Genomic DNA, 11747 nt, shown 5'->3' with positions numbered 1-11747 from the left:
GGGGCGCCAAATAAAACCAACCGTGGCCCAAATTTGGCACACGGGCCACCAGTTGTGGATCCCTGCCTTAGAAGCTTAGACATAAAGGAATGTATATGAAAACAGCATACACTAACTGTACAGGACAATTTATTGGTGCCTCTGTATTAGCATTAGAAATGACAATATGTTTAGAGTTGTATGTATTGATCAGACATTTACTTGATTTACAACAGACCAGAAGAGACAAAATATTGATCAACATGAACACTCAAAAAATAAAAAACTTTATTAATTACACTTTTTCAATGCACTTTTTTGTAGCACTAACATTCACACAGTATAGAGAGATGCTACCGGTACAGCACACTAGATGTTGTATCCCTGTCTTGAAAACATAATTGGTGTTGAACATGTATCTGCCATTCTGTGACAAACATCTCACATATCTTGCATACATTTCAAAATCTCAATACCACTGATTAGGTTTCACTTTGAACATCATTCATTGCCAAAGCCCTAATCAAGGGAAAGTCATCCCAAAGAGTGCATAACTCTCCCTTTCCTGGGCTGTCATCCTGACATTCTCTAAAGGAAACTTGCTCCCCAGATGTCCCATGGACGGGAACATTCTGGTACTCCTTTGGGCTAGAGGGCTCCTCGAGCGCCACCTCCAGGAGTGGTTGTGTGGACTCTGAGCGCAGGTAGGCATGGGATTGGCTTGGTGGCTAAATTGAGTACGGGCTATCAAAGACCACAGTGGCATACGGAACAGAGTGTTGGTGTGACCCTAAGTAGCTAGGGCTGAGGGCATGGGGGGAGCCACATATGGACTCACCCAGGTCACTGGTGTCACTGCAGCAGCACCAGGGGTCATCGGTGATCTCGCCACCCCTCTTCTCGAGACCCTTCTTGGGCAGGTCCAGGAGGCTGAGATGGGAGAGATAGACCAGGCTTGATTCCTACATGTCCTGAACAGGGGGAATATTCTTCAAAGAGAAAAAGAAACATGCATCTCCTTGGTCAAACCACAGAAACATTAAATAGAATAGATGCATAAATGCCTAGAAGATTAGTAAACCTTCTGCTTAGGGATTACCAACACACACTGAATACATGCTTTGTCATGATAATCCGAATACTGCAGCTGCATTGAATCCAACGTGGTCCACCTCTTGATGCTGCTGTTGGCAAGGTCAGGGATCTTGGGCCAAAAGCACATTTTCAACCTTCAGATGGGAACAGAAACTTGTATTGTTTTTAAATAGCACAAACACACAAGTATTTACTGACATGAAGTCAATGTTGAGTTCTCACCGTTCATGTGTTGAGAAGCAGGCCAGAACTGAGATAATGATGAGCAATGACAGCCCAACACCAGAGGAAATAACTATCAAGATGACCGCAAAGGCATCTGAAAATATATGTATTTAGATTTAGGATATATGTTTTAGACAATTTCCAGATGCAGTATCTGACCCCACATAGGGTGGAGCGCCATGAGTTTGGCAAGCGAGACTAGTCCTCAAATAACACTGCATACTACTTTTATTTAAAACCACTTTACTCTTATTGACAACATTCTAATACCAACCCATTGGTTCAGTTTTGAGGGTAACCTTTGATCCGTTCAGACTTCCGCCACCTGTGCTAACCATAATAAAGGCTTTGTATGAGGATGAAGGGCTGAGCTCTCTTAGAACCACCCTCCTCTTTCCCAGCTCAGCAGCCACAACTGTAAAAGAGGGACACAGCAACTGCAGTATGAATTTACATGTTTATTTATTTAACCAGGTGAGTCAGTTGGGATACTTTATTTGGACAGTCCATCTGTAGATGCTCCACTAACTATCTAACCTTAACCCTAGCTCTAACCCTAACTTTAACCATTATCCTAACCCTAAACTTAACCCTTACCCTAACCCTTATTCTAAACCTAACCATAACCTTAGAAAGCAGTTGCTTATCAACAGGAAGTCTGTTGATAGTATGACCATCTGTAGAGCATCTAGACTATCCATATACAGTGTGACCTAAATACTTATTTACAATGACAGCCTGGCAAAATAAGGCTTTTGTATGAACTTTCAGTCATCTATAGTTGTATCATCAACAGCATCACAATAAGCATCTTTCCACCTTTGGTGTTTCCCTGCTCATCCCAGTAGAAGACCTGGTAGCTCTGCACGATCCCATTCCTCTGGCATAGTGGAATTTCCTCCCAGGTAAGCTCAATACGAGAATGCAACGTCTCCCTCACTCTCAGATTTGGGGCGGCAGATGGGGCTGCCGTAAACAGAGAACATTTAGGACTATATGGATTAAATGGCAATAAAAGTAGTGCCGATTACCATATCAATTATATAATGTCATAAACCTAACAGTGTTCTGATTTGTTAGTATTGTCATGCTGACAAAGAGCTATAATGTAGGTGTTTGATATAAATAGAATAGAATAAGCTTATAGTAATGGTGGTAGAAGTATGCAGAGGTGTAATTTGCTATGTCTCCAATAGAGGGAAGCATTGTACCACCTTTCATCAGTGTGCTTTGCAGCTGATTCGCATCTCATTGACTCAAAGGAAGCCTGCAACACCTCCTTTGATATTGTAAAGATCTTACAAAGTCCAAGGTGTAAGGGTTAGTGTTTACCGACTCACCCTTTTGTCTAGAGTACGCCTCGCCGGTTTGAGGAAGGCCAATTCCGTCCTTATACCTAGGATACACAGAGATCCCATAGGGATTGTATCGCTCGATGCTCTCTGTAGACAAGAAGAAAGAGATAACAGTGGATCCAAGTCCTTAAGCTCATAGCATGTGGACAAATCCTGCAAAGAAAAAGTCTGCACAAATCAACTCAAACAACAAACTAGAGAACACACTCACGAGCTGATACCGTAGATGCAATTCAATTAAAACGTTACTGTCCCTGCAGATAAATTAATTGTGCAGCCAGGAGAATTGTATATAAAAGAAGTACATAGTCCTCCAACAAACTTCTAACACAGAACTAGAGACACATGACAGGTGAATGAAACCACACTATGTATGTATACCTTATAACTGACATAAACCATACCTGATATTAGTGTGCTGGATTGATTCCTGTCAATGTGGTCAAACAAGATGAGGGAAGGGTCCATTTTCCACAATGGCCTCCACTCCACCACATAGCCTGTGACACTGGATGCATGTATGCTTGTCCACTGGACCAGTAGTGGTCTCTCATCATGAGGAAGGACATTGACGTCAGAGACTGCTGCCAGAACTGGGGACAGATGCCGATATTTACCACACAATATGTCACAGGTAAGCTTAAAGACACAGATTGATTCTCAAATTACATCATATTCCCTGTATAGTGCACATAGGACTCAAAAGTAGTGCACTAAATAGGGAATAGGGAGTTTGGGACGCTGATATAACACACAGCTTATACATATATTCTAATTTCTGAATTGACCCCTAGCCTAGATTAGAGGATTGCATAGGTGGAAGAAATATGGTGACATTTCCACCCAGCCAATCAGATGAAGCTATTACCATAATGCTGATACATATGCAGTAGACAGTGGACTAATGAACAAAATGCTAAAAGATTGTGTATAAAGAGATATTTTACTCAAACTAATAATTAAGCTTTACCTCTGTGTTGGAACACTTCCACCTCAGTATGGCTGGATGTCCCTGCAGCATTCCCAGCACTGAGGAACACTTTCCTTGCCCCCCTGGGAAGCTGGAAAACACAGTGGCTATCCAATGTGACGCACAACTGTCCCTTTTTCGTGGGTTGTCTCTGGCGCGAGACAACACAGGACAGGATCTTGCCATTGGCATGGAACTGCTTCGATGGCTACAAAAGGAAGAAAAGAGATGAATGAGGACAGGCAAGTTGTGTACCACAATCACAGGAAATATTCAAGTTTGTGATGTGTCAAATTTGAGTGGGTTCTGTGTGTCGTTCTTACCTTCCAAAACAAGTATACACTGAGATGGTTTTGCCTCTGCTCCCTAGATACCTTCATCCGGGAGTCGAGTCGTCCGGGGGGAGCTGAAAAGAAGCAGAAGTGTCCATTTTGAAACTCATCAAATGTTTGTGCCTCTCAGTTGTGTGAGGAGAATTCTTCCAGACTAGACAGGTGTAGGCTAGAAATTCACTTCCAAAGAGCTAGTAAAATACATAGTCAATACATACATTCTAGCAGAGCTGTAAAAAGTGGGATAGAAAATGTGGGACATTTCATTAGCATAGAGTGAAAAGTAAGCCCGATGAACGGAAGAATAAGAAATAGATTCAAAGATTTGTACCATGGGAGTGATACGTGACATTACATTAAACAGAATTGATGCAGGACATACCCCTCTCAAGCGTGACTGCAGTATTGCTGTTACTCCATTCGCTCCATGGACTCTGGTGATACCTGACCCGTATCTGGATGTGGTACTCTGTCCCGTGGAGCAGAAGACACACCTCCATGGGTCTCTGGCGCATTAAGCGGGGCACTGGGACCTAACACACATGCACGCGTGCGCACGCAGACACAAACATACATATACACACGCTCACAGTAATGTGATAATTTTTATGGTTACCTAGTACAGTTGGTATGATAATTTATTGTTAATGTTGTTTAATCAAAATCATTTTTGTTCAGATGGTTGCAATATGTGGATACTTAGGAAATGGACATTCTCTTACTGGTCCTTCACTCCACTGCTTGCTGTTTTCAGTCGCACCTCCAAGGTCACAATGGTCACCCACGCTTGCTGTTCAGAGAGACCCCAGCTGAGCCTTAGGCAGCCATACCTGTTTGGCTCTGCTTGGACCTTCAGAACTTTTGGAGGGTCAAACTTGGCTGCAATATGAGAGTTATATTAGAACTCCTATGATGTGAAAAGTTTAATCTCAATACAATGCCACAAAGTACTTGTACATAAGGCTCTGTCTTTTAGGTTTAAAGAATACAGTGAGCTTCAGAATAACAATCTTTACAGTGTCTGTACTAAGACAGCTTCAGAGTCACAAGTGACACCAAGTCCATGTGACTGAGGCTGTCCTAATATGGACATCATCTCCTGTAAATCACAGTCCAAATCACTACTTCCTTACCTGACTCCATTGGCTCCAGAAGCAAAGGTGTTGAGGTGGCTTGACCCAAGGCATTCACCCCCTTGACATACATTTCTATCTCTGAGAAGAGAACAAAACCGGTACGTGGTATACTGTAGTGATGTACCCCTGGCGGCAGCACGTAAGTGTTGCTCTCTGGTAAATCCCTGTTTAGATGAAGAAAGAATACAACTTCTTGAGCAAATAACAGTTATGCATCTTCCCCTTTAAGTTCTTTGGATAACCTCCACACCTATGCATAGTGATATTAGTAGGTTGCCACAGAAAGCATCTTGGAAGTAAGATCTAAACTGGTTCTCTTTGGATAACCACCACACATATGCAGGCATTTATAGTACAGTGGCCCTAAGTGGCAAAGTAGCTAGATTGTCCAAGAAAGCATTTAATAAATAGCATCGTAATTACAATATACATTTACATTTGACATGTAAATGTACATTTTAAAAAATACAACAGATTCACTTGTTCTGCACCAATAGCCACTTGTTACCTGATCTCAGTGTATAGAGTGTACTGTGTGGGCAGGTGGGTGTCCTGTCCTGGGTCCCATTGGCATGAGAGGGTTTCCAGTTTGGTAAGGTTAGTCAGGCAGCTAAGGTTCTGTGGTGCTGGAGGTGGAACTATAGAAATAACAATTATTGGGGAGAGTAAAACAATGTTAAAGTTAGTTAACGCTCACCCCTCTGGGCCTGGGGGGTTCCTGCCTTTCTAGGGAGATTTTCTTAGCCACCGTGCTTCTACATCTTATTGCATGCTGTTTGGGGTTTTAGACTAGGTTTCTGTATAAGCACTTTGTGACATCTGCTGATGTAGAGAGAGCTTTAAAATTACATTTAATTTGATTTTGGATCAGCAGCTGATAAAATCTTCAGAACTACATTACAGAACTGTTTATTATCAGTTCAGGTTTTTATTCTTTATCTGAGGTGAAGAGCATGTTTAAAACATGTAAAGGTAGACTCAGCGACATGAAGTAGATGCAGAAAGTAAACAGCATTGTGGGTCAATTTCCGCAATAACTAAGACGCTCAACTTCACAGCTGTTTTGGTCCTGTGGGTACCACGCTATAACAGCGTGAGGCGAACCCGTAGATACTGTTTGTGACCGTGTGAGAGCGAAGTCTTGCATCTCGCTCATCTCAATATCCACTGAGTCTACCTTTAAAAATATTTTCATTTATTCTTAATTTATGCTCAGTATACTTAGATTTCTCAGAACTGCTCCTTGAAATGAAAGTACAGCATGTTCAATACTTGATGTTGGACATGAGGGAAACCAGGGAGGTGTGGCACTGCAAGACAGACCTGCATTTTTTCATTCCAACATTTCTTTATTTTATTAAAAAAAATTAAATGTAATTCTTTACCATGGTCCCATCTGTAATCTTTTTATGTGGGGTAAGGGATATCCCTTACTATGAATGATAATGGAGCTATTGTTGACTATACATACAGCACACCACTGAACAGGGATAAACAAAGAAACAAAGAAAGAAAAAAAATCTCTTTCACATCCAGCTCTTATCTCCACTGCTCCTACGATCTGGCACGGGAAGGTGTGGAGGACACAGCACGTGAGATATCCACTGGTGTCTGTGAAGCTAGGTATAAACACTGTTGAGTTCCAGCCACTCTGATTGGCCACAGAATATAAAACTGTGGAGATCCAGCCACTTCATTGGCCGCTGCAGTGTTTCTACCACTCTCATTGGCTGCTGAAGAACTGCTGGGAATAAGGCGTTGGTTGAGGTGCCAGACAATGTGAACGGCTTGTCCCTTTATGAGGGGGCAGTCATCTCTGATGACACAAGAGGCAGTCACCGGTGACCCCAAGGCCACCACAGGGGTGGAGGTGTGTACCCGCACAGATGGAGACGTGTGAACCTCTGTCAGGAAAGGAAAGAGAGCCAAGAGCAGATCAATTCATCAGCAACATTGAGGGAGGTGGAAAAAGGGCTCTTTAAATGACTTATTGTGAGATACAGCTCCATATTTCTTGTCTATATTCCCATGTCTCAGTGAAACTGAAATTACATTGATATTTTCAAGATTTCTATTTCAAAACAACATTTATAAGACAATGGGATGTGAAATGTATTCTATTGTCTTTGCTACTGCTGCAAGGTGTTGCCATTTAGAGAAGGTTATTTATTACAAAGACAGCACTCACCATCTTTCGCTCCATTCACAAATTCCAGCAGCAGCGTGGCAAACATTGTAATCCAGGCTGATGCCATGGTGATACAAACCTGTGAGAGGGGAAGATGTGAAATGAGTGATTTTGAAGAAGAAAGGGTGAAAGTACATTACATTCAATGGAATCAAAACAACATTTGAAATTCCGGGGCTCTTACTGATGTACGACAGTGTATAAATAGCAATGGAAATGATAATGACTATATTTTTTCAAACCTGAACATACTGTTTGACACTACAAGCTGACATGAGTGAAGATGCATCATACACAACTGAGACACGGAAATTACGAGGGAAAAAAAGATTAGACAGCTGTCTATAACAAACAAACAAACAAACACTGGGATACTCACAATTCCACAGTCATAGGAAATGTGTTAATGATTTAAAGACTTTGATTCTAAAGTCTAAAGATGAGAGTGCACCAGTCACCAATGGCCATCAGTTGATTCCCTCAGGTCATGCTTGTGTCTCTATATGTTCTGTGAGGAAAAAGAAAGGATGGTTATTTCCTGTCTGTCATGTGGGACTGTCCCCTTCTGGGAGTTGACTGGGGGCTTCTGGGTTGTATTCAGGTAGACTCTACATTTGGGACGCACCCCATGTAGTGGATGCATGATTCGAGACCTTTGAAGTCTTCTATTTACTGCTTATCAGCTGTCTGCATAAAGGCCTCCACTTCGCTCTTCCTCCTTTGCAGTGTTTCGCCTTATTATTGCAGGGCGCTAATTGCCTTCGGCTCCTAAATGTGCCTTGCTGCCTTGAGAGAAAGAGAACGTGACAAAGAGAGAGAGAGAGTGACAGACAGAGAGTGAGAACGAGAGAGCGAGAGCAAGATGGACAGAAAAAAATTACATTTCAACGCATATGAGAATGCCAATTTCCTATTTTCCATTAAAGGAAAGCAGGGTTATGATATATTTTCCTTCTAGAGGCTAACTTATCAGTGTAATACAAATGTCAGAATGTTCAATAAACAAGCTTAACTTATGTAAAAGTTTGAGTACCTTTAGATGCCATGGTTATAGGCATTCCATAGAATGGTTGGATTTTATAATGTCGTTTATGGGGTGGACTTTTGTGCTCTAAAAGGTTGTTTCTCAAACTACCTATAATGGCACATTATTCTCACAAAAGCATCTTACTGTTTCAGAGTGATTTTGACACCCTTGGTTGTGTAATGGATGTGTAATAAAGATAGAATAGAGTCGAGAACAATATTTCAACATGTTCTATACCTTGTTCCTCTGTCTCTCCTTAAACGTGTTATTCTCTTAAGCCATTGTGGTAAATGTTACAACAGTCCCTCTTTCTCAATTAGGCAATATCCTCTAACAGGGTAAGAAAGTTAAAGCTATGACTAAATCTTCAATTGTACTTTTAGTTCATTTGGTGAACAGATCAGAGATATGTACAAATCCTTATTTGACAATCTGTCCATTCATTTTCCATTAGAGGTATCTTCTTTGCTGGAACGTGACCCGAGACACTAGACCTCTCAATCAGTAATCAGCTCCGACGACTGTTGACTGGCGGGCAGCTCCGACGACTGTTGACTGGCGGGCAGCTCCGACGACTGTTGACTGGCGGGCAGCTCCGACGACTGTTGACTGGCGGGCAGCTCCGACGACTGTTGACTGGCGGGCAGCTCCGACGACTGATGACTGGCGGGCAGCGCCGACGACTGTTGACTGGCGGGCAGCTCCGACGACTGTTGACTGGCGGGCAGCTCCGACGACTGTTGACTGGCGGGCAGCTCTGACGACTGTTGACTGGCGGGCAGCTCTGACGACTGTTGACTGGCGGGCAGCTCTGACGACTGTTGACTAGCGGGCAGCTCTGGTGACTGTTGACTGGCGGGCAGCTCCGACGACTGTTGACTGGCGGGCAGCTCCGACGACTGTTGACTGGCGGGCAGCTCTGGTGATGGTTGACTGGCGGGCAGCTCTGACGACTGTTGACTGGCGGGCAGCTCTGGCGACGTCACACAGCCCTTGTGCCCCCCCCTAAACAATAAGAGAGGGAAGGGAGGGTGGCTGCCGTCACCGACGGCACTGTGCTACACCCTCCCTCCCCAACCCACCTATCCTGGAGGTGGCTCAGGTGCAGGCCGTTCCTGGCTGTCGGGGCTGCCAGACTGCCCAGACTGTCCCGAGCTGCCAGACTGCCCAGACTGTCCCGAGCTGACAGAACCACCCACCTACACAGGACCAAGCAGCGGAAGAAGGCTGGCGACGGGTAAGGGAGACCGAGAGGCAACTAACCACAATAAAAAATAAAAAATCCAGACTGTCCCGAGCTGACAGAACCACCCACCTACACAGGACCAAGCAGCGGAAGAAGGCTGGCGAGGACTGGGAGACCGAGAGGCACCCCCAATAATTTTTTAGGGTGGTGGTTGTTTTTACACTGCGTTTTGTATGCCTGTAAAACTGTCACTGTGGTGTTTATTGTTTTTTCAGTGGATGCTCTACTCCTTTTTTTGAAAATTAAAATATGAGTTTTGGTAATCCAGAGAATTTCAGAGGTGTTAAACTCAGATTTCACATAAATTGCAACCCCTCCTTTACTCATCCGATCCGTTCTAAAAAATAAAAAATAAAAAAATTTACCCATCAATATAAATCAAGTTATTTGACACAGTTTTGTTTAGCCACGTTTCTGATAAAACCATTAGGTCTGCATTTGTCGCTTTGGACCATATTCTAATCATGTCTATTTTTGGAAATAGACTTCTGACATTAACATGCAAGAGGCCAAAACCTGCTCTGTTTTTTAAATCATAGGGAGTCGGTAGAGATTGCATGGTATCTACTGGCCCAGGGTTTGGTCGCACATTACCAGAGATCAACAATAAAAGCATAACAATATATCTGTTGGCCAATGCGTGAGGACTTAGTGGAGCCAGCACCATTGTCAATAAAACGAACGAGTCTTTCGACACAGAAAAAAAGTAATTTAATAGTTAGAGATTTTGTAAGTATGCCATCAAGTGTAGGTCCAGTTGTGTTTGATTGTGGTACAAGCACAAATGCAGAGAGAGATCAGTTCCTGGTGGTATTGACATGATGGTCTCGTCCGTCGGAGTGTTTGCAAATTGTAGGGCATAAAGTGAAGATAATTCACTCACCCATTGATCATTCAGCCTATTTAATCCAGGATGGCATTGAGTAAAGAGCAGGCACCGTAACAGATACCTCTAAAAACCGCCATTATGTATTTCAGCACAGCTGTGCAACGACCAGTAGACGTTGTGTAGAACAAGGTAGATTTTCCCACCGTGCATCAGGTTTTCCAATCCGATAACCACTTCTCCGCTCCTAGCCTTCAGTGCGCACCTGCGCTCCCGACACTGCGAGCTCCAACTCCAGAAAGTTGTAGAAAAAAAATAAAGGCCTTCACAATCCAAAATATTTGTACTAGTAAAATAGCGACAGATCTAAAAATAATAGTTGTTATATACAGCATCCACCTTCACATAACAAGTATTTGCTTCTGTGAACTGATTGGCTACCATCTTGGATTTGAGAGAGCCCTCATCAACAACTCAAGTACCTGTGGAAGCACAGTTGCAGTGGTTGTTAGAGCTATCCAGTGGAAATAACTGAGAAGTAAGATGCCATTCACTGTTATCTACTCAACACAAGAAAACCTAAATCTTTATAAATGGCAGTCAAAAACCTGTTTTGAGCTCTTTCATGGAAAGGCTCTAACAATGGAAATACATGTTCCCCAGCTGACGAGGTAAAAATCTGTCGTTCTGCCCCTGAACAAGGCACTGTTCCTAGGCCGTCATTGAAAATAAGAATTTGTTCTTAACTGACTTGCCTAGTTAAATAAAGGTAAAAAATTAAATAAAAAATAAATAAAAATGTCCACGTGCGCACACACAAGCGCATGCCCGAGCAGGGGGGAGAAGGTGAGATCAGATGGGAACATTCTAGCCAATGATCTTTTGCAGAAACATATCAATACACTCGTAACAACATAAACATTAAGAAACTTCCTATCCTATCAAAATAGCAATTCACTTTTATCTTGACCAAATTTGACACTCTCTCTTTTCCCCCCATACAATAACTCCTCACTTGGTCTTCTTAATGCTACAGTATAAGCCTCCTCTCGCTTTGCCTCTTCCTCTCTGGTATGGCCTGGACAAAGGCTGCTATATTTGCTCCCAAAGAGAAACATTTAAAGACAAATAGGAATGAGGTATTAGAACTACTGACTGGCCATTAAAGGCATTCGCTCTTCCTGTTTGTCACATTAACACAATATTTTTCATAAACAAACATGGCTTCAGATTCCAGTAATATTGTACAGAACACCAATATCTCAACTCTGACAGAAACCTAAACAAATCCGTTAATATGCAAAGTTTTATTGCAAAAAAAACAAAAAACATTTTCCACATATAACTATTTAGCAAAAACATTCAAAT

General features: G+C 42.6%; 1 pseudogene; it reads right to left on the bottom strand.

The window, feature by feature from the left end:
• Positions 1-245: 245 nt before the first annotated feature.
• LOC115176754 (granulocyte colony-stimulating factor receptor-like) lies at positions 246-8324 on the bottom strand (annotated as a pseudogene).
• Positions 8325-11747: the final 3423 nt, after the last annotated feature.

This window comes from Salmo trutta, chromosome 3 (genome assembly GCF_901001165.1).
Source record: "Salmo trutta chromosome 3, fSalTru1.1, whole genome shotgun sequence".
NCBI lineage: Eukaryota > Metazoa > Chordata > Actinopteri > Salmoniformes > Salmonidae > Salmo > Salmo trutta.
This window is presented reverse-complemented; position numbering and strand designations above follow the sequence as displayed.